A 24,421-nucleotide genomic window follows, 5' to 3' on the forward strand; every position below is an offset into this window, starting at 1 on the left:
CCTGGAATAGTGGGGTGGGTGGGGGGGGGGGGTGGGTAGAGAACCTGATGATTCAGCTGTCCTCTCAATCTGTTGCAGGGCCTTGCAGTCAGATGCCCGTTACTTCTTATGTCAGATGGTGATACAGCTGGTCAGGGCACTTGATGGTGCTCCAGTAGAATGTGGTTAGAATTGGGGTTGGGAGTCTTGCTCACCTCAGTCTCTTCAGCAGGTAGAGGAGTGGCTGTGTTTCCTTGACTAAAGAGGTGAAATCATCTATGCTGGGCACTCCTGGTTCTCCTGACTCTCTCCATGAAGGAGTTGTGGACGTGTAGTAGGGAGTGGTCAACCTGCACAATCACTAAGGTCTCAATCATCTCTTTAGACTTGTCCACAAAAAGACTCAAATTGTTGTGTTTGTACCAATCCACAAGCTACTCTATTTCTTGCCTGTCTGACAACTCATCATCGTTGCTGATGAGGCCAACCACAGCTGTCTTATCAGTGAACTTAATGATGTGATTAGAACTGGATTTGGCAGCAGTCATGCATCAGGATTGTGAACAGCAGCGGGCTGAGCATGCAGTTCTGAGGGGTACCAGTGTTTAGCGTGATGGAGCTAGAGATGTGCCTACTAACGTGGATTATCTGAAGTCTCTCCATTAAGAAGTCCAAGATTACAGAGTAATCCTGACTCTTGATTAAGACCCAGCAAGGACATCTTCTGAGAAATGATTCTATTGAATGTCGAAATCTTAACTCATTCCCCCTCCCTCACCCACCCACCTTCCCCCTCACCTGGTTTCACTTATCACCTGCCTAATTGTGCACCTTCCTTTCCCCCGCCATCTTCTTATTCTGATTTCTGCCCCCTTCTTTTCCAGTCCTAATGTAAAGTCTCAGCCCAAAACATCAACTATTTATTCCCTTTCATAGATGCTGCCTGACTTGCTGAGTTCCTCCAGCATTTTGTGAGTGTTACTCAAGATTTGCAGCATCTGCAAAATCTCTTTATGTTTACGATCTGTTACAGGGTCACTGTGCTCTCCACCGAGTTAGGAAAAGGTGCAAGTTCAGGTCTCAGCCTGTGAAGTCTGGTGCTGGGAACGGTACTATCCCTGTACCACAACCTCTGGTAATGACAGCAATAATAAAAAGACTAACAGAGATCCTTCTTGAGATCTTGAATCTCCCCTCAATCAGCAGCATGAATTATGGTCCCTGTCCACCCCTCCAATATATACCCACCCACCCAAACCAGTATCTTAGTGTTAGTGGGGAAGAAAGACTGGCACACATTCATGGCCTGCTCCATTGCAAATAATACCTTGGGACTTAAGTTGAAAGATATTATGCAGCTGTGGTACCTGGAATAAGCATCCATTGACCTGAGATGCACAAGGCACTTCTAGGCCGATGTCCGCATGTAAACGAGCTGAGATGCACAAGGCACTTCTAGGCCGATGTCCTCGTGTAAACGAGCTGAGACGCACAAGGCACTTCTAGGCCGATGTCCTCGTGTAAACGAGCTGAGATGCACAAGGCACTTCTAGGCCGATGTCCTCGTGTAAACGAGCTGAGATGCACAAGGCACTTCTAGGCCGATGTCCTCATGTAAACGAGCTGAGATGCACAAGGCACTTCTAGGCCGATGTCCTCGTGTAAACGAGCTGAGATGCACAAGGCACTTCTAGGCCGATGTGATCATGTAAACGAGCTGAGATGCACAAGGCTCTTCTAGGCCGATGTCCTCATGTAAACGAGCTGAGATGCACAAGGCAATTCTAGGCCGATGTCCTCATGTAAACGAGCTGAGATGCACAAGGCACTTCTAGGCCGATGTCCTCGTGTAAACGAGCTGAGATGCACAAGGCACTTCTAGGCCGATGTCCTCGTGTAAACGAGCTGAGATGCACAAGGCACTTCTAGGCCGATGTCCTCGTGTAAACGAGCTGAGATGCACAAGGCACTTCTAGGCCGATGTGATCATGTAAACGAGCTGAGATGCACAAGGCTCTTCTAGGCCGATGTCCTCATGTAAACGAGCTGAGATGCACAAGGCACTTCTAGGCCGATGTCCTCGTGTAAACGAGCTGAGATGCACAAGGCACTTCTAGGCCGATGTGATCATGTAAACGAGCTGAGATGCACAAGGCTCTTCTAGGCCGATGTCCTCATGTAAACGAGCTGAGATGCACAAGGCACTTCTAGGCCGATGTCCTCATGTAAACGAGCTGAGATGCACAAGGCACTTCTAGGCCGATGTGATCATGTAAACGAGCTGAGATGCACAAGGCACTTCTAGGCCGATGTGATCATGTAAACGAGCTGAGATGCACAAGGCACTTCTAGGCCAATGTCCTCATGTAAACGAGCTGAGATGCACAAGGCACTTCTAGGCCGATGTCCTCATGTAAACGAGCTGAGATGCACAAGGCACTTCTAGGCCGATGTCCTCATGTAAACGAGCTGAGATGCACAAGGCACTTCTAGGCCGATGTCCTCATGTAAACGAGCTGAGATGCACAAGGCACTTCTAGGCCGATGTGATCATGTAAACGAGCTGAGATGCACAAGGCACTTCTAGGCCGATGTGATCATGTAAACGAGCTGAGATGCACAAGGCACTTCTAGGCCGATGTCCTCATGTAAACGAGCTGAGATGCACAAGGCACTTCTAGGCCGATGTCCTCATGTAAACGAGCTGAGATGCACAAGGCACTTCTAGGCCGATGTCCTCATGTAAACGAGCTGAGATGCACAAGGCTCTTCTAGGCCGATGTCCTCATGTAAACGAGCTGAGATGCACAAGGCACTTCTAGGCCGATGTCCTCATGTAAACGAGCTGAGATGCACAAGGCACTTCTAGGCCGATGTCCTCATGTAAACGAGCTGAGATGCACAAGGCACTTCTAGGCCGATGTCCTCGTGTAAACGAGCTGAGATGCACAAGGCACTTCTAGGCCGATGTCCTCATGTAAATAGCTCAGAATCCCTAAGGAGCTCAGAATATGAGAGTGATTGAAGAGAAGAATACATTTGTGTGACTTTGTTCCATTCTGATATTAATATCCCTTGCTGATTAACATGTTATTGAGATATAAATACACTAAAAGAAACATGGCAATTCCTTACTTCCAACTTCTTACAGTTAAGATTTATGGTTTTTTAAAAATTTGTTAACATATTATAGATTATGTAGTAGGCAATATACCTTTTTATCAATACATCTGTGGTGATATAGTTCTGATTAACTTTTTTATATATCATAAGGTTGGCTTGGAGTTGGGTGGTGGGAGGGTGGGGTGGTAACTAACTTTATACCATTCTACTCCGGGTGTTTTTCTTAATTGTTATGAACCATACATTTGATATGTTTGTTTTGCACAGCATAAACCTTTCTTTATTGTTTTTTTGTTTTGTTGCATTGTAAAAACATAAAAAATTAATAAAAAAAAGAAACATGGCAGGGATAAGGCTAGAGATTAGAAGGAAATATGTTCTTTTCCTTTGTGCCTATGCTATTATTCAGAGTGGGCTTCTGGATAGCTATACAGTATGTCATAGCCAACTTTCATTGAAAAATATGATGGGTGGTAAGCTACAGTAAGACCTGGATAGAGTTAGGAAGATCCCTAATGATAAAGACAATGAATGCAATGGATTTGGACTACTCAGAGCATAGTCATGTCAAGTAAACACCACTGTGTTAGATCATAGATTCACAGGGTGATATGGAATGGAAACCAGCCCTTCAACCCATCTAGTCCATGCCAACCAAGATTCCCATCTCAGCCGTTTCCATTTGCCTACCTTTGGCCCATATTCGCTAAATAGTTCTTACCCATGTACCCATTTTTCAAATCTACCTCCTTCTCCGCAAGCTCATTCCATACATGAAGAATGAATGGAATGTGTGAAGAAGTTGCCCATCAGGTCCCTTTTAAATCTTTCTCCTCTCACCCCAAACCCACACCCTCTAGTTTTTGATTAAAAAAGGCCATGCATTCACCTTGTTTATGCCCTCATGATTTTATATATCTCTATAAGGTTATCCCTCAGTTTCCTTCACATCAAGAATAAAATTCTGTGCAACCACTCCCTCTTTATGAAATCTTCTTTATGTCCTTTCTCTAAGAAGTCTTCCTAATAATAGAGAAACCAAAAGTATACACAATAAACCAAGTGCAGCCTCACCAACATCTGGTACAATTGCAAACTTATGTGCAACTTCTACAGTATACTGAACATGTTGACGAATGAAAGCCAACGTGCCAGACACCTTCTTCACCTCACTTTCTATCTGTGATGCCACTTTCAATAAACAATGTTCCTGAATTCTAGGATCCCTCCGTTCTACAACACTCAACTCTCCCTAAGTGTTGTATGAATGAATAACCTTGGACACTATTGCCTTAATGGGAGGGAAAGCAGAAGGGCTCAGCCTCTCATGAACAGAGTGGAAGGTTGGGTCAACTCTGGAACAAGTGGGCATCTCTGTATTTGGTGGACACTTTACACTGTCTTCTGTTTATTTTTAAAAAGTAAATCCTAGCTGGTAGAATGATACTTCTCTCGTTCATGCAGAAAGATCTGATTGTAGATATGTTTTAATCTAGATAACTGATCTTTGGTTATCAATCAGGAGCATGTGAAGGATGCTTAGTCCAGGTAAGTCACCCTTCCATGGTCTTCCACTCATTCATGTGCTTTTACTTAATAATTCCAGGTCTTCAAGCGTTCTTTTCATCAGATGACAGAAGGTTATACGGGTGCCCTGGATGAAGACATGGAAATGGTGGCATCATGATGAAGCATAGGAAAATCCATGAAGTGTTCAGGTTAGTTATTACAGGGCATTGTCTCTCTTGGACCACAGTGCCATCTGCCAGTGAACAAACTGAATTAAATCTCTTCAGGAAGGGATTATTCAATTCCAAAATTTACTGCAACAAAGAATTTTACTGCAACCATTCGGCTCACCACATCCAACGTAACTCCTAGCAAATAAATGCCTTTAGTCCTATTCCCCCTCTTATGTTGCTGCAAACTTTGCAAAATCTTCAATAAAAGAGGCAACTAAGCTATGCATAAAATGATGTGGACTGAGAGAGAACTAAATATGAAGCTATTACTGATTCACAAATTATTTCTTCCATGCCTCATTGAACAGACTTTACAAGCTCTACACTTGTTATGCTACGTGTGATTGCCTTCGGTTTTATCCTGTCAATATAGACATCTTGCTGCTGCTATCTGCCCCGTTCTGGGTATTAACTACTGGTATCAGATTAAGTTCTCGGTTTATTTAGTTACATGTTAGACTGGAAACTGAGTGGTGATATTGTCTTACTAAGATATTGCCGATACAGGTGGTTTGATGGAAAACTTCAACAGGGATCAAAAGTAAATATGGTACAGCAATCATCAAACGCATTAAAGAGGAATTTGGATCATATTTTGCACATTCCACATTTTGAAATGTGAAACTCTGCCACAAACCTTAGTCGTGTTCAACTGAGAATTCCATCAAAGGGCTTTGAGATCAAGTGGGACAGTATGAAAAGGGTTGGAACAGAAAGAAGAGAGTGGGTAAAAAAGACAATCATGAAAAGGAGGAGAGAGATAAATAGAAAAAAGACAAAGTGGAGATAGAAGAAGATAAATAAAAGAATGATGGAGATGGGAAAAACATGAGAGAGAGGATAGAAAACTACGGAGGAAAAAGATGGAAAGAGAAAGTAAGCTGTTAAAAGGGAGTGAAAGTGAAGTATAAAAAGACAGAACAAAGTAAAAAAAATCAGAAAAAGAAGAGAAACACAAAGCTGAAAGAAAATCGAAGCAGTAAAACTGAATGAATGAAAGACATGTTCCACAGTCTGAGATTGCATAAAATTCTTTCCTCTGTTCCAGTGTGGTCACTGTTGTAATATAGGAAGCACAGCAGCTGTTCATGTTTCAACAATGAATGACTTTTCCTGATGTTGAATGTCTCTGAAGACAATGATTGGCCCTCATCAACCTTCATTGGTCAGCTGCTTCACTCTAGCAGGTAGCTAGCCGCTAACCTCCTGAACACAGGTATGTGAGGAAGGTTGGTTGCTGCAAGATTCCAGCTGAGCCCTCATCAGGGCAGCAGAGGCATAGAATTATCTTCTGGTTCCTCAGGAGTAATCGGAAACTAGGTTGTTGTTTACCCTTATATCGTCTGACCTAATTCCTCCCCCACTCAATATTAAAAACAGGGTTTTATGATTCATTCTTCCTTTCTGTTTCAGCAACAGTTAATCCCTTGTCTTTCATGCATATGCAATTCCTGTGCGTTTTTAGCTTAGTCGCTGAATGGCATGTGTGAAGGAAGGTGAATGGTTGAGGAAAAACAGTCACAATACTTTAATGGTGCAGCTTCCTATCTTCAGCAAGAACCAGAGGGTTCATAGTAGTTTCAGGCATTTATGGAACTTTGGGATGGGGGTGTATGAATGTTTACTTCTTTTTTCTGAATTTGTTTCATCATGTTATTTTAGACAAGGTACTTCACAATCGATGTTGTCATCACCCTTGCACCTTATTGTCTACGTGTATTTTCTCTGTAGCTTTAACACTGTATTCTGCACTATGTTAATGATTTCCCCTTGCACTACCTCAAATGTCTTGTTTTTAATTGATCTGTATGGATGTCTTACAAAACCAAGCTTTTCACTCTACCTCTGTATGTGTGACAATAATTAATCAATACATTTCAAGCAACTGCTTGTCTCAGTTACAGTAAATGCCGGCTGTGGGCCATAACAGCGCAAAGCTCAGCAACTGAGCCCACACTGACTAAAACTGCCTTTTTACACCAGACGCGTAATTATCGATTCAGAGAATTGTGCAGTGCAGAAGTGGACCTTTTTTACCCATTTATACTCATCTCACTTGCTCACATTACCAAAGTACCTTTCTATGCTTTATCCCCTTACATGCCTTGCTTAAATGTCTCAACCTAGCAATTTTATCTTATTCCACTACTTCCTCCGGCAATGTCCTCTAGATTTAAACCAGCTAGTGCATAAGAACCTGCCTCTTTGATCCCCTTTAAAATTCCCTCCACTCACCTTAACCTATGCACTTTTATTTTAGATTCCCCTATCATTAGAAAAAGATTTTAACTCTCTTCCCTACCTACACCTCCCTTAATCAGGAATATTTCTATCAAGTTACCCCACCTCCCCCACCCCCCCCCTTCACTCCTGGAAATAAATCTAGCCTATCAAATCACTTGGCGTAATTAACATTATTCAATCCACAAAACTTCCTTTTGAATCTCTCCTGCAGTCTCTACAGTGGAGTCACATCCCTTCAAGAGTTTGGTGATCAGAATTGCACACTACACTCCAAGTGTACCCTGAACAGTGTTTTATAAAGTTGCAATATAACATCCTAACTCTTAATTCTACGTCCTGACTTACGAAGGTAAGCACGCTACATGCTTTCTTCATCACCTTGTGCACCTGTGCATGTCACTTTCAGGGAACTAGGTACCTAGAATGCTAACCAATCCTCAAATTTTATTCTCCCACATTCCTATCAACTCTGACTAGATTCTGCCATTCACCTACATGCTCAGGTCAATTTGCAAAGGATGCTAATTTGACAGCCTGCACACCTTGGGGATGTGGCAGGAAACCAGAGAACCCAGAAGAAACCTATGTGGTCACAGACACAGCAGCGGAGGTCAGGACTGAACCTGGATTTCTGCAGCTGTAAGCTGGCAGCTCTACAAGTTGTACTATTGCACTGCTCTCGATACGCCATACCATGCTATTCAGAACTCTCAAGTGATATTAGTTTTTGGCGCCTCAATTTAAGAACCTTCCTATCCAATGAAGGAGAGTGGTAAAGATGTGTCCATAACTGATTAGACCATAGATAGTCTTGATGGAGCTTTTAAATAATCCATGCAGTCACAAGAAATGTGCATCAGTGCCTTTTCTTTCTTAGGAGGTTATGAAGGTTCAGCTAATCTCCCAACATTCTGACTCAGTTTTGCAGATGTACTGTTGAAAGCATCTTAACTGGTTGCATCGTAGACGTGGTACAGTAATTTGGATGTGCTGGCATGTAAGAAGCTGGTGAAGGTCATGGACTCAGTCCAATACATCATGGGCATATCCCACCCCACCAGTGGTGCTGCCTCAAGAAGCCAACACCAGTCATCAATGATTCCCACCTACCAGGTCATTCCATCTTCTTGCAGCTACATCCCTTCAACTATTTGCTTCTTGAACCAACCAGAAAAGCCCTAATCACTACAGTTCAGCTACACTAAGACCACTTAGTCCACTTCGCATTAAATTAGACTTTATTCCCCTTCTGATTGTGCTCTTTCTCGTAAAGCTTGTGTATAATTTGTGTTCAGTTTACGTTTTTCACGTGAATGATGTTTGTATGATGCTGCATGCCTGTGATGCTGCTGCAAGTAAGATTTTCATTGCATCTATGCAAACACGTATATACGACAATAAACTTGCTTTTGACTTTGATGTCATGGCTATCAGCTCATTGCTGAATTTCCTGTGCTCTTTCCATTCATTCAAGTTTCCTCCAGGTGCCCCAGTTCCCTCCAACATCCCAAAGATGTGTGGGTTGGTAGGTGAACTCGGCCCTATAATTTACCCTTGCTGACCAGTGGTATAGTGGCGACAGCACCAGACTTAGAAGAGAGTGGTCCCGGGTTCGAATCCAGACAGCTCCTTGCACACTTTTCATCCGTGCCAGCCTGAGCATCAAACTAGCAACTTGGCTTCATAACAAAACAGAGAAAACGCTAAAAGAAACAATACTTTTGCCACCTGATGTACCACAAAGCCTGGAGCGGAACAACAATTTGCCGTTGGCATGTCGGTAAGTGAAGGGAAGGGCTTCTTGGAAAAGCTCGGTGCCGCCCATCCCTAATGCTTTATCTGTTCCTGGGTGTGCGATGCATTTGCTCATTCAAGTTTTGACACATTTATTACAGATTACTGGCAGAGTGATGGAATGAGATATGAGTGATTACCCAGGGACCTGTAAAGTCTGGGCTAGTTTTCAAGTAGAAGTCAAGAATTTGGAACAGCTAAAATACTATGGACAGATCCAGGAATCTTGCAGTCTTTAAAATCTACAGATGAAGTCCAGCCTTGCACCAGTTTGTTGAGTCCTGGATTGTCAACAACTGATTGTAAAATTCTCATCATCTTGATCAAATCCCTCCATGGCCTATCTCTGCAACCTTGGGCATCCTTTCATGATCTGTACAATCCTTGCCTCCACCCTCCTCACTCATATTCAGCCCTGTCTGGTGAAGATTAAAGTCAGGACCTAGGGGACTGGAATGTGGAGTGATTTACACACTGTTGGAGGAACTCAGCAGGCCAGGCAGCATCTTTGGAGGGAAAGGGACATTCAAGACCCTTCATCTGGACTGAAAGACAATGACCTCCTTTCCTCCTTTCCGCTGGTATTATTTGTGGAAAATCCTTGGAACAATTTCTTATTTGAAACCCCTGCAATTTGAAGTTCCAGTCAATATCTCCAGTATCCACTTAGATCCCTCTTGTTTCTCACTATCCTTCCTCTTCGACACCACATCTTTCCCCCCAATTTTCATCTTAAAATTAGTTCTGTTTGTAAATCTTCCCAAATCTGATGAAAGCTTATTGACCTAAAGCATCAAGGCCATTTCTCTCTCCATAGATGTTGCCTGACCTGTTGACTATTTCCAACATTCTCTGTTTTTATTTTAGATTTCTAAAATCAGCAGTATGTTACCTTTAGGCAAGCTGTTGTTAATTGTTTATTATAACCAGTTTAAAAGTGGCATTTACTTTAACTCTAATTGACCCTCCTGCTGTGTACACAATAAACTGATTTCTGCAGCACAGGAGACTGGAGCAACACAATACAATACCCACAACTAACAGAGCTGCTGTCCCACAAGTCCAGAGACCAAGTTTCAACCCTGACCTCCAGTGCCATCTATGTGGAGCTTGCATGTTCTCCTTGTCACAATATGGATTTTGCCTGGATTTTCCCACCAAGAAATGTGAGCTGGTAGCATAATTAGTGTAAATGTGTGGTGAGCGGTAGAATCTGGGATGAATCGATGGGAATGTGGGGAAAATAAATAGGATTCATATAAGCTTAGTGTAGGCTGAAAAGCTCCATAACACCATAATCCTGCTCCAATACAGCCCGAATTCTGTCCTCAGGATGAATCTCTCAGTGGCTCCAGATGGTGATGTTGTGAAACAATGACTAATTTCCTCTCTGCTGAGATTTAGAACTTTAGTGTGGATAGCAATGACTCCCAAGACCATGTTGCTTTCCAATGGTCATGTGTTTAGGATGGCAGTGAGGTTAGAATGATCTGACATCATTTGTAAGGAGACTGTATGCAAATCAAATCATACAGTTTAATTCTAGGTGCCCTGTTCCAATTGTACATGGTCTTGTACAGATTTGGTCTCTTTACCTATGAAAGGTGCACTTGCCATAGAAGGAATGCATTAAGAATTCAAGATACTGGTTCAAGGGATAAGCAGATATTAAGTAGTCTGGGACTGTATTCTCTTGAGTATAGGAGATCTAATTAAAACTTGCAAAGTTATTCAAAGGTTTGCTAGGCTAGTTGCAGAGCATATGATTCCCTCAGCTGAGGGGGTTTAGGACCTGGGGGACAACATTTGAGAATAAGCAGTGGATTGTTTAGAGTTGAGTTAAGGAAAAAAATCTTCGCTCAGGATGGTGAACTTCAGAAATTTTTATCCTGAGGGTTATGGATACTTAGCCATTGAGTTTATTCGGAACAGAAGCAACACACAAAATGCTGGAGGAATTCAGCAGGCTAGGCAGTATCTATGGAGAGTAGTGGACATTTGAGATTTCGGACTGAAACCCTTCATCTGGACTGTCGGGACTGGACTCAAGTCCAGATGATAAGTCTTGACCCAAAATGTCTATTGTCTATTTCTCTCCATAGATACTGCCTGCTATGCTGAATTCCTCCAATGTTTTGTGTTTTGCTCCAGCATTTGCACTCTCTTTTGTCTTCATTCAGAGAAGAACTTGGTTGATTTCTGGATATTAAAAGATATTGGGATAATACTGAGTAATGATGCTGAGGTGGAGTAGGTTCTAACAGCCAAATGTCCGATTCATGCTCCTGTTCTTTTTGTTCTTCTGCTATGTTCTCATGCTGTTCTGATCACTGGGGCCATTAACAGGGCAAATGTAGACACTAATCAGTGTACCAGTCTACCAAAATAATAACACACTAATCTCTGTCTCTGAAAAGTCATAGCAGCAAATGTTATATACAACATTCTACCGGAAGCAACCTTGAGCAGAGCTTTCTAGCTCTGCACTTGTACTGATAAATGTATAGTACTTCTCTGTTAGCTTTCCACAATTTATCTATTAACCTTTACTCTCATTGGCTTCTTAGCATAGTCATCCAATATTAAGGCAAGTGAGTCTACTCATTTCCCAACAAGGGATAGAGGGATTTAGAGAAAAGATTAGAAGTCAGCATTAAAATGAGCTTAAAGCAGTTTATTAGCAAATATATTTAAAGTTAAATGGAAGTGCACTATGAAAGCACGCTGCATCATGTTGCAGCCACCATATATTTGATGCCAATAGTCTAGGAAACATCCATGTTAAGTCAAGAACATGCTTAGACCACACATCATGACAGAATAGTTGGGTAAGATCAATGCCATTGAAAGAGATGTCTGCTTCGTTGTAAGTGATTGAGAGGAACATTTTTCACACAGTAGATGGTGGTTTCAGGAACAAACTGCCAGAAGAAGTGGTCGAGATGAGTACAATGACAATGTTTAAAAGATATTAGGTCAAGCACAAGGATAGGAAAGGTTAAGAGGAACAAAGTTGGCTCAGTAAAACACTTGTCAGCTTGGAGGAGGTGGAATGAAGGGCCTGTTTCCATATTGTTGCAAATCTATGACTTTCTGTCTGAGATTAATTAGCACATTGTCTGCTAAAGAGGGGCACTTGAAAGCCTGCCTCTCAACATTTGCAAAGAAGAACATAATGGTAAGGCCAGTTCAGGAATGACAGGGCAGTACTGTGAAATGGGCAGGAGCCTGTGGGATTTGGAAAACTGTGATGAGATATTATTTTTCAGGACCGAATCCAGACGTTTAAGTAGTTAATTGATTTTGACTTTGATATCACAGGTATAAATCATTGGAAGCAGAAGAGGAAATTAGGATAAACTGGTAAATTTGTTTATTATTGTTACATATACTAAAGTACAGTGTAAATCTTTGTTTTGCCTTTCATCTATACAAATAACTTCATCACCTCAGTACAGTACATTGAAATAGTATAAGGGAAAACATTAACAGAATGCAGAATAAAGTGTATCAGTTACAGAGAAGGTGCAGTGCTGGCAGACAATAAGGTTCAAGGCCATGCTGAAATAGACTGTGAGATCAAGAGTCCATCCTATCGTACAAAAGTCTTAAACATTGGGAAGCTGTCTTTGAGCCTGATAGCATGTGCTTTCGGGCTTTTGTATCTTCTGCCTGGTGGGGAGGGTGGAGAAAAGAGGATGGGGTCTTTGATTATGTTGGTTGCTTTACTGAGGCAGCAAAAGTATAGATAGTCCATGAAAGTCTGTTTTATGTACGGTGCTAAGTTATGTCCACATCTCTCACAGTTCTGTTGCAGTCCCGGGCAGAGCTGTTGCCATACCAAGTTGTAGTACATCCCGATAGGATGTGTTTTATGTTGCATCTGGTGAAAGTCAACAAAGAAAGGTTGACATTCTTTAACTGACTGAGGAAATACAATAAATATTTAGGAAGGAGTAGTAAAAGCAAAGAGATCAGAATCAGTTTTATTATTACAGGCGTGTGTCATGAAATATGTTAACTTAGCAGCAGCAGTTCAATGCAATACATAATATAGAAGACAGCAAAAAAATCAATTACAGTATACATATATTGAATAGATTAAATATTGTGCAAAAAACAGAAATAATATATATTAAAAAAGTGAGGTAGTGTTCACGGGTTCAATGTCTATTTAGGAATCAGATGGCAGAGGGGAAGAAGCTGTTCCTGAATTGCTGAGTGTGTGTCTTCAGGCTTCTGTACCTCCTACCTGATGGTAACAGTGAGAAAAGGGCATGCCCTGGGTGCTGGAGGTCCATAATAATGGATGTTGCCTTTCTGAGACACCGCTCCTTTAAAATGTCCTGTGCACATTGTAGGCTCATGCCCAAGATGGAGCCGAATAAGTTTACAATCCTCTACAGCTTCTTCCGGTCCTGTGCAGTAGCGCCCCCCCCCCCCCCCCCCACAGTCCAGGCAGCGATACAGCCTGTCAGAATGCTCTCCACTGTACATTTATAGAAGTTTTTGAGTGTATTTGTTGACATACCAAATCTCTTCAAACTTCTAATGAAGTACAGTCACTGTCATGCCTTCTTTATAAGTGCATCAATGTGTTGAGACCAGGTTAGATCCTCAGAGATCTTGACACCCAGGAACTTGAAGCTGCTCACTCTCTCCACTTCTGATCCCTCTATGACAATTGGCATGTGTTCCTTCATTTTACCCTTCCTGAAGTCCACAATCAGCTCTTTCATCTTACTGACATTGAGTGCCAGGTTTTTGCTGTGACACCACTCCACTAGTTGACATATCTTGCTCCTGTATGCCCTCTCGTCACCACCTGAGATTCTACCAACAATGGTTGTATCATCAACAAATTTATAGATGGTATTTGAGCTATGCCTTGCCACACAGTCATGGGTGTAGAGAGAGTAGAGCACCCATGAGGTACGCCAGTGTTGATCATCAGTGAGGAGGTGATGTTATCACCAATCCGCCCAGACCGTGGTCTTCCAGTTAAGAAGTAAAGGATCCAATTGCAGAGGGAGGTACAGAGGCCCAAGTTCTGTAACTTCTTAAGCAGGATTGTGAGAATGAATGTATTAAATGCTGAGCTATAGTCAATGAACAGCATCCTGATGTAGGTGTTTGTGTTGTCCAGATGGCCTAAAGCCATGTGAAGAGCCATTGAGATTGTGTTTGCTGTTGACCTATTGTGGCAACAGACAAATTGCAATGGGTCCAGGTCCTTGCTGAGGCAGGAGTTCAGTCTAGTCATGACCGACCTCTCAAAACATTTCATCACTGTCGATGTGAGTGCTACTGGGCGATAGTCATTAAGGCAGCTCACATTATTTTTCTTAGGGAAAAGGCAACCTGCGAGTTCAATGTAGAGGAACCCTTAGGAGGCAGTGATCATAATACGATCATATTCACCCTACAGTTTGAGAGAGAGAAGCTAAAGTCAGATGCAGCAGTATTACAGTGGAGTAAAGAGAAATATAGACACATGAAAAAGGAGCTGGCCAAACTTGATTGGAAGAAGACACCAGCAGGGTTGACATCAAATGACCAATGACTGGAGTTTCTGGAAGCAATGCGGAGGGTGCAGGAAAGATACTCCCGAAAGAAGAAGAAAAATCTAAAGGGAGGAGAAAATGACCATAGTTGACAAGGGAAATGAAAGACAATATAAAAGGAAAAGAGAAGGTATATAATAGAGCAAAAATTAGTGGAATATTAGAGGAGTTGGAAGCATTTAAAAACCAACAGAAGGCAATTAAAATAGCCATAAGGAGAGAAAATATGAAATAAGAAGGTAAGATAGCCAGTAATATAAAAGGGGATACGAAAATATTTTTCAGATATAGCAGGAGTAAAAGAGAGGTGACAGTGGATATCAGATCACTGCAAAATGGCATTGGAGAGTTAGTAATGAGGGACACAGAAAAGGCGGACCAACGTAGTAAGTATTTTGTGTCAGTCCTCACGGTGGAAGATACTGGCAGAATGCCGGAAATTTGAGAGTGTCTGTGGGTAGAAATGAGTGTAATTGCTATTATTAGGGAGAAGGTGCTTGGGAAGCTGAAAGGACTGAAGGTAGATAAGTCACGTGGACCAGGTGGATGACACCCCAGGGTTCTGAAAGAGGTAGTAGAATTGATTGTGAAGGCATTAGTAGTGATCTATCAAGAATCTCTGGATTCTGAAAAGTTTCCAGAGAAATAGAAAATTGCAAATGTCACTCTGCTCTTTAAAGAGGGAGGGAAGCAGAAGGAAGGAAATTAAAGGCCAGTTAGCCCAACTTCAGCAGTTGGTAAGATGTTGGAATCCATTATTATGAAAGAGGTTTCGGCTTCTTGGAGGCACATAATAAAATACACCAAAAATCACACTTTAAAAGGGCACTTTGCCTAGCAAATCTATTAGAATCCTTGGAGGGAACAACAGACAGGACAGACAATGGAGAGTCAGTGGACATTATTTATTTGAATTTTCAGAAGGCCTTTGCCTCATATGAAGCTGCTCTGCAAGAGTCTATGGTAATACAGGACAGATGCTAGCATGAATAGAAAATTGGCAGACTGGCGGGAGGCAAAGAGAGAGCATAAAGGGGACCTTTTCTGGTTGGCTGCCAGTGACTAGTGGTGTTCCACAGGAATCAGCGTGGGGCCACTTCTTCTCACATCGTATGTCAAAAATTTGGATGATGGGATTGATTGCTTTGTAGCCAGATTTGTGGACTATATGAAGAGAGGTGGAGTGGTAGGTACAGTTGAGGAAGCAGGGAGTCTGCAGAAGGACTTACACAGATAAGAAGAATGGGCAAAGAAGTGGCAATTGGAATATAATGTAGGGAAATGTATAAACATGCATTTTGGTAGAAGGAATAATGATGTAGACAATTTTCTAAACAAGGAGAAAGTTCAAAATTCAGAGTTGCAAAGGCACTTAGGAGTACTTATTCAGGGTTCCTTCAAGTTTAACTTGAAGTCAAGTGCAATGTTAGCATTTATTTTGAGAGGACTAGAATATAAAAGCAAGGATGTAATCCTGAGGCTTTATAAGGCATTTGTCAGACTGCACTTGGAGCATTGTGAACAGCTTTGGGCATTATGTCTAAGAAAAGGTGTACTGGTATTGAAGACGGCCAAAGTAGGTTCATAAGACGGATTCTGGGAATGATAGGATTAATGTATGTGGAGCATTTGATGCCTCTGGACCTGTACTCGCTGGAGTTTAGAAGAATGAAGGAGGATCTCATTGTAATTTGTCGAATATTGGAAGGCCAATACAGAGTGGATTTGGAGATGATGTTTCCTATATTGGGGAAGCCTGGGACAGAGCCTTATAATAGAGGGAGATCCATTTAGAACAGAGATGAAGAGGAATTTCTTTAGCCAGAGGGTGGTGAATCTGTGGAATGTATTGCCCCAGATGACTGTGGAGTTCAAGTAATTTGGTATAGTTCAGCAGAGGTTGACATGTTCTTGATTAGTCAGGGTATCAAAGATTACAGAAAGAGGTGGCAAACTGTGGTTTGAGATGAATAATAAATCACCCATGACGGAATGGTGGAGAAGATTCGATGGGCCGAATGGCCTAATTCTGCCCCTGTGTCTTATGATCCTTTTGTCTTATGGTTCAGTTGTTGTTCAGACCAAATATCAGAACGGGGAAGAAATATGATCCAAGTGACTTTGACCATGGAATAATTGTTGGTGCCAGATGGGGTGGTGTGGGGATCTCAAAATTTGCTAATATTCTGTGATTTCCATGCACAGTAGTCTCTAGAGTTTATGAAGAATTGTGCGATAAACAAAAAGCATGAAGTGAGTGGCAATTCTGTGGGCAAAAATGCCTTGTTAATTAGAGAGGTCAGAGAAGAAAAGACAGACTGGTTCAAGCTGACAGGAAAGCAACAGTAACTTGAATACCCTCAGATACAACAATGGTGTGCAGAAAAGCATCTCTGAATGCATAACACATTGGACCTTGAAGAGGAAGGCTACAGCAGCAGAAGACCATCAACATATACTCACTGGTCACCAAGTGCATGTAAACGTTTGGTTTATTTTGTAAGCTTGCATTCGACCTGGATGAATTTCTGATGCTCCATTACGTGATGAATGTGGAAGAATTGGAGGGGATTCCGAAGATGTTTGCCAGGATGTTGCCTAGATTAGAGGGTCTTATCTATAAAGACAAGTTGGACAAATTTGAGTTCTTTACTCCAGAGTGTCAGAGGCTGAGGGAGGAACTGAAAGAAATTGACAAGATTATGAGTGGCATAAATAGCATAGACAGTGAAAATCTCTTTTTTTTTCCTGTCTACAAACATTGAATACATAGAAAGCATAGCTTTAGGGTAACATGGATTGTTTAAAGAGGATATGTGGGCCTTTTTTTTTTACACAGAGTCTACTGAGTGTGTGGCATGAGCTGCCGGTGGTGGTGGTGGAAGTACATGGCTAACATGAGAGGGCACGGTTTTAAGGTACTTGGAAGTAAGTACAGAGCAGATGTCAGGGGTAAGTTTTTTACACAGAGAGTGATGAGTGTGTGGAATGGGCTGCCGGCGACGGTGGTGGAGGCGGATATGATAGTGTCTTTTAAGAGACGCTTGCATAGCTACACGAAGCTTAGAAAAATAGAGCACTATGGGTAACCCTAGTAATTTCTAAAGTAATTACATGTCTGGCACAGCATTGTGGGCCGAAGGGCCTGTATTGTGCTGTAGGTTTTTTAGTGGCATTCAAGAGGCCTTTGGATAGGCCTATGCGTTGTCAGGGAATGGAGTTATATAGATCATGTGTAGGCAGCAGAGAATAGATCAAAATTATATCATGCTTGGCACAGACATCATGGTCTGAATGCCTTTTTCTTGTGCTGTACTGTTATATGATTTATCTTATATGTATGCAACTAATTAAGTTATTTTGCTTTAATGTATGTTTTTAACCATAGGGTAAGTTTAGTCATGAAATTATAGATACAGCATGGCAGCAGACCCATAGGGCCAGTTCATTCATTCCCACCCTTGTTGATCTCATTTGCCCACCTTAGGCCCAAGCTTTCCACTCCTTTCTTATTCAGGTACCTCCCGATATTCTAACTGTATCTGCCTTCACCAATTCCTCTGGCAGCTTGTCTATATATCCACCACCCTCAGTGTTAAAAACTTACCCTTCAGATCACTGAATTTCTCTCCATTCACCTTCATCCTATTCCCTCCAGTTTTAGGCTCCCCTGTCCGAGGCAGAAGACTCTGACTATTCATCCTGTCTTGTAATAGATAGAGTCTATCATTATTTTATAATCTCTGTGAGGTCACACCTCAGCTTCCTATGTTCCAGTGAGGATAAACCACACCTATATCCAAACACGCCTTATAATTAAGACTATGAAAATCGGCATGGCCCCATTAGGCCTCACTAACTTTTATGGAGGCACAACTGAAAGCTTCTTATCTGTCTAGCAATTACTCTGCCCAAAACTACAATAAATTGCAGCGAGTTGTGGATACAGCTCAGTCCATCAGGGAAACAAATCTCTCCTCCATGGACTCTGTCTACATTACTTGCTCCCTCAGAAAAGCAACCAGCATAATCAAAGACCCTCTCTCACCTGAACATTCTCTCTTCTCCCCAATTCCCCTGGACATAAGGTACAAAAGGAACACTGGGTCTGTGAATATAGGCTGGTGAAGCCTGTCTCTAGACAAGAGGGCACAAACTGGATAGATTTCTACTGAATGAGTTAAGGCTGACTTGGAGTAAGATGGAGGAGAATAGGGTTGGTTAGTGGTTGATGTAAAGATTTGGAATGAAGAAAACTCTTTCATGGTCCAAATCCCTCTGAAAGAAGACTCAGTAAGGGAAGGGCTGGGACATGGTAAACAAATGTTACTGTCTGTTATAGCAATGATTAAAGCTGCTGGAAGAACTCATCAGGTCGAGCAGCATCTGCAGGATGAAAGAAATCATTGGCATTCTTGGTCAAAACCCTGCATCACAACTTCGCACTGCTTTCTCTCTTCACCATTCCATACAGGTTGATGTGAACACAACTTTTGATGGTGTGCGCCCAGAAAGTAGACATGATAGCGTCATAGAATTTTACAGAACTGAAACAGGCCCCTTATTGGTACGGAACAAGATGTCTTCCTGAACTAGTTCCACCTGCCTGCATTTGGACCATATCCCTCTAAACTTTTGCTATCCAACTGCTTCTCAACCATTTCCTCCAGCAGCTCGTTCTATTCTTTGTGTGACAAAGATCTCCCTCAGGTCCCTCTTAAATCTTCTCTTACTTATAGGCAGGGTCTGTTTACTGTCAGTGGTTGTGGGGAAGGAGCATCTCATTGATTGCCCCTCTGTCAGCAGCATCATTTGGTCAGTGGACCAACTACGGAGTTCACTAACCCAAGGTTGCCTTATGGCTCAATGCAAGGAGTGTGGTGAATATTGCTTGAATGGTTTGCCACCTGGGATTGTGAACCCTTTTAAATTTTAATTGAGTATCAACTAGCAGCTTCATGATCTGACCAACTAATGTCTGTGTTATTGTGTATGGTTTGTTCATACTTTCTGTGACGTATCTCAGTAGGCTTCATGAAACAGCCCCACAGTAGTGTAACTTAACCTCAACCCTATATTATGTTCACCAGTCAGCCATGTTCTGAACTAAAACAAACCGGTTATTGTGTTTGTGGTTAGAACATTCTGACCCTTGACATCATTAAATTTAACTGACTAGCTTGAACTGGCAAAAATACTTATTACTCATATCCTTGGGAAACATTTTGTTCATGTAAAACCTCAACTTGCTTTGAACGTGGTCCCCAGAGAACTGGCATGGACCCAGTTGACTGAATGGCCAACTGTCCCATTGGATGAACTCCATGAGGCTGGGTGTGGTGAGTGGTTCATCTCTGCCTGTCCATCAACAAGGCACAAGCCAGGAGCATGATGGAAAACTTACCTGGATGACTACAGCTTCAACTATATAAGACATTGATGGATATCGTGCACTGTCCAGGTTGCCCGGCTACTAAAAGGATTAAGATGGAAGGATGTACGAAAATTCACAAGGATGTTATTGGGACTGGAAGCATTGGGCTATAAGAAGACCAGAAGTGTGTGACCTCATGGACGGCCGAGAGGCATAGATAAGGTCGATGGTCACAGTCTTTTTCCGAGGTAGGGGACTCCAAAAGTAAAAAGCATATGTTTAAGTTGAGGGGCAAAAAAATTCAAGTGGGACCATAGGGACAAATTTACATACAGAGCATGGGGAGCTGCCAGAGGAAGTGCAGATGGAGGTATGATGATACCATTTAAAATATATTTGGACCAGTACATGGATAGAAAAGGTTTAGAGGGATACGGGCCAAATGCAGGCAAATGGGATCAGCGCAGGCAGACAACTTGGTCAGACTGGATCAGATGGGCTGAAGGGCCTCCCTCCCTACTTTAGGATTCTATAACTCCCAAGAAACGTGATGCCATCCAGAACAAAGCAGCACACAAACCACAAGGTAAAACATTCATTCCCATCACCATTGGCATAAAGTGGTTGTCGCATTTGCTATCAACAAAATACTATACATTAATTACCCAGGCATGTTCCATACCCACCAAGCTTAAAAGATGAAGGCAGTAAGTGAGTGGGAACACTGTCACCTTTAGACTCCCCTCCAAGTTGTAGACCATGCTGATGTATTACTCATCCTTCACCATCCCAGACATCAAAGACATCTGCAAGAAGTAATCTCTCAGGAAGGCAACATCAATCATCAAGAATTGCTGTCACCTGGACCATGCCCTCTTTGGCTGACGTAATCATGCTGGAGGTACAGGATCCTGAAGACTCACATCTCAAGTTTCAGTAATAGGTTTTTGAGCCAGCCAAAAAAAAAAGCCAAATTCTTCCCGGGACTATATTTACAGTACGTCAATTTTCATTAATGCTATGAAATTTTGTTTATTGTGTAATGCAAATTAAGTTTAATTCATGCTCATCATGTGTGCAATGTACAGTATTGTTACTGTCACAAAAGACTAACTTTCACATCATTTTTTGGCCCGGGTCTGTATGCCTATGACAATAAATGTGAACTTGAACTTGCAGTTGCTGGGTTTAAGTCCTAGAACTCCTGACCCAGTGTAAGAAGGACTGCAGCAGTTCACACACTGACAGTAGAGTTATGGACACAGCTTAGCACATCACGGTGTCCATGGACACTGTCTCCACTTCTCACTGCCTCAGTAAAGCAGCCAACATGATTAAAGACAGCAGAAACCACGGAAATCCTCTCTTCTCCCACCACCCGAACCCCATCTGGCAGAAGATAACAAAGCCTGAAGGTAAGTACCACCAGCTTGAGGACAGCTTCTATCCTGCTGTTATACAACTATTAGTTGATCACCTAGTACAGTATGATGGTCTCCTGACCTCATAGTCTATCTTGTTATGGTCTTGCACTTTATTTTCTGTCTACACTGCACTTTCTCTGTAACTGTAACACTTCATTCTGCATTTTGTTACTGTCATTCTTTGTATGACTTCAATGCACTGTTGTCTTGAAATGATCTGTATGGATGACATACAAAACAGGGCTATCACTGTACATTGATACATCTGGCAATAATAAACCAATTCACTTCAATTCAATACAACTCACGATACCTGGCTCAATTATTTTATACCAGCAACTTACAAACTAATATCTTAATGCAGATGAGTATCACAGTCACTTTATCTTCATCTTCACATTAATCCCATTGTCACTTCAATTCAAGACTTGATACCTCTATGACTGGGTATCCCATTCTGGGGTCCACAGACCCCTTGATTAATGGTATTGGTCCATGACATAAAGAAGGTTGGGAACCCCCTGCTTTAGAAGGTCAATGAAGGAATCAACAAACTCTTCACTCAACAATTGAATTGGTAACCAAAGCAATGCATTGTCATCACTCATATAACTGCATCCACAATCAATCTACTACACCTTTCTCTCAACTTCACCCTTAGTCTCACCTACTGGACTATTACTCAGTCAAACCATAGGATGTTCACCAATAGATTTTTCTCTCTTTTGTAAAAAGAAGAAAGTAAGATACAACAAGGGGTGAAAGTAATTTAAATTTCTTCCTGGTAGGGTCACAGCAATAACACTTAATTTATTTGAGTTGATTACATTGGCTATTTCCTCAGCGGTACGCTGTACCATCTTAGTGGGAGTAGACCTGAAATTGTGTGGGGCAGGGAGGTGTATGAAGAGTATGAGATCCGAGGGCTACTATAACCAGATAGAACAAGCATGCCATTGAGCACAACATATCTGCAGCAGCTGAGGCCATTATACCCATAGATGCTGCTTCTCAGAAAGTTAGTCCCGCACCTCCCAGGTAACTGGCAGCTCAGTCTGGCCATCAAGACTTCTTGCTTTTGTTAAGCCGGATACCTAGTGGACTGACCACCAAACCAGCCATGGCTTAAGGAGAAAGGTTCAATTTAATGTCAGAGGAAAGTATACAATATACACCCTGAATTATTTTTCTTCCCAAACATTCACTAAAACAGAGGAGTGCCTGAAAGTATGAATGACAGTTAGATGTTAGAATCCCAGAGGCCCCCCCCCAGCTCCTCCCCCCTCCCATGCACAAACAGCTGCAAGGCACCAATCTCTTAAATATCAGACAAGAGAAAATCTTCAGATACTGGAAATCTGAGCAACACACACAAAATGCTGGAGGAACTCAGCAGGCCTGGCAGCATCTATGGAAAAGAGTACAGTCGACATTTTGGGTTGAGACCCTTCAGCAGGGCTCCTGTTCCTATTTTATTGTGTACTGGTGTCCTATATTAAAGCTACTTTTGGACATTGTGTTATGCTAAGGTGTGATCTCATGACTCTCATAATCACCCCCAAATTAATCCCCCAACACAAAAATTAACTAATTAACTAAGCACAATACAAAAATCATACTTTCTTCTTGATGTCTAAAACTAAAAGCTAAAAAGGAGTAATTCATGATGGGATGCATTGTCAGAGGAGCCATTTGAGACTCTGTCAAATATGATTAACCTTGATACAATGATATTCAATAAAATGTAGGAACTGGGATTAGACCATGACACAAGAGGTTCTGCTGATGCTGGAAATTCTGAGCAACACAGACAATATTCTGAAGGAACTCAGCAGGTTAAGCAGCATCTATAGAGGGAAATGAACAGTTGATGTTTCAGAAGAAAGGGAGGAAAAGCTTCTTGCTTCTGCTCTCTCGCTTTTCAACCCTGACTAGGGAGCTCAACCCGATATGCTGGTTTTTCATTTCCCTTCATCAATGCTGCCTGATTTGCTGAGCTCCTCCATCATTTTGTGCAGGATTAGACCAAAGAGTTCTAGTGAGGACTAAAATACAGTCAACATTTTCCCTTCTGTATTGTACTTCTCTGATAGTTTGACATTAAACCTGTCCAGAATCTGTACTATCAATAATATTGTCCTAGTTGTCCTTCACAATCAGTGCGTTATGCTGAGTTGAGGCTGCTCTCACTTGCCCAGAAGACGAATGAAACACTGATGAATCCTTCGTTGATCAGGATGAATACAAAGCTCTTAAGGACTGTCCTGACCATTGCAATTTAAAATCAAAGGACCTTTGCGTCAGTAATCACATTCACTGGGAATGATCAAGGATTAGACCATTCGACATGCAAGAGTCTAGATGTCTCCTTGCTCCTCACAAACCATAAAGACAAACATGCTGAGCCAGCTGATTCTGGACATGAACGAGTTCAAAGCTATACAAAGAACTTGATTAGATTCCAGTCCGTAATCAATCCCAGGCATCCATTATTCTATCTATAAACTCCCTGAACCCCTTGATTAGATCCCAGTCTGTATTCACTTCCAGCTCTGCATTATTGTGTACATGATCCATCCATATCCCTTGATTAGTTAGTTCATTGGAGCTTTATTGTCATTGCTGTGGACGATGAGATTGCTATTCTACTCCATTCGATACATGACAGCCTACTGGCAATTCAGTTACTAAAAACACAAGGACTAAATTTAAAATAACATCTGAGTGACATCTGAGTTACAACTGAATTAAAAACAAACAACTCTAAAATGGGGCATTGTTCCGTTGTCTGACAACCCTGGGGGAAAAAGCTGTTTTTCAGCCTGGCTGTCCATGCAGGGATGTTTCTGTATTCCTGCTGGATGGTAGGAAATTGTACAGGAAATTACTGGGGTGGGGATGAATCCATCACGATTTTGTGAGCCTACCATAGATGCTGAGAGTTGTGTAGATTGTCTCCATATCTGGTCGTTGTGTCCCAGTGATGTTCCGTGCAGTCCTGATCAGTTGCTGAAGCGCAGTTTGGTCTATCCTGTTGCGGCTAGTGTACAATATCGTCATGCAGTAGGTCAGCATGCTCTCAGTTACACATCGATAACGGCTTACCAGCAGCTTTTGGGGTGGACTTGCTCTCTTTAAACTCCTAAGATAGTATAGGTGCTGCTCAGGCTTCCCTAC

At 42.0% G+C, this 24,421-nt stretch overlaps 1 long non-coding RNA gene across 2 annotated transcripts in view; it reads left to right on the forward strand.

Annotated features, from left to right (window-relative positions):
- The window catches only part of LOC140732767 (uncharacterized), a 95,005-nt gene that overhangs the window by 17,112 nt on the left and 53,472 nt on the right, over positions 1-24,421 (forward strand). Inside the window, exons 2-3 of one of the 2 annotated variants that reach the window (XR_012100129.1) lie at positions 4,709-4,820; positions 5,893-6,050. This is a non-coding gene — a long non-coding RNA (uncharacterized lncRNA). Of the gene's footprint in view, positions 1-4,708; positions 4,821-5,892; positions 6,051-24,421 lie in introns of those variants that run through there. The other variant, XR_012100128.1, reaches the window with a different exon arrangement.

The sequence above is a fragment of the Hemitrygon akajei genome, chromosome 9 (genome assembly GCF_048418815.1).
Source record: "Hemitrygon akajei chromosome 9, sHemAka1.3, whole genome shotgun sequence".
Taxonomy (NCBI): domain Eukaryota; kingdom Metazoa; phylum Chordata; class Chondrichthyes; order Myliobatiformes; family Dasyatidae; genus Hemitrygon; species Hemitrygon akajei.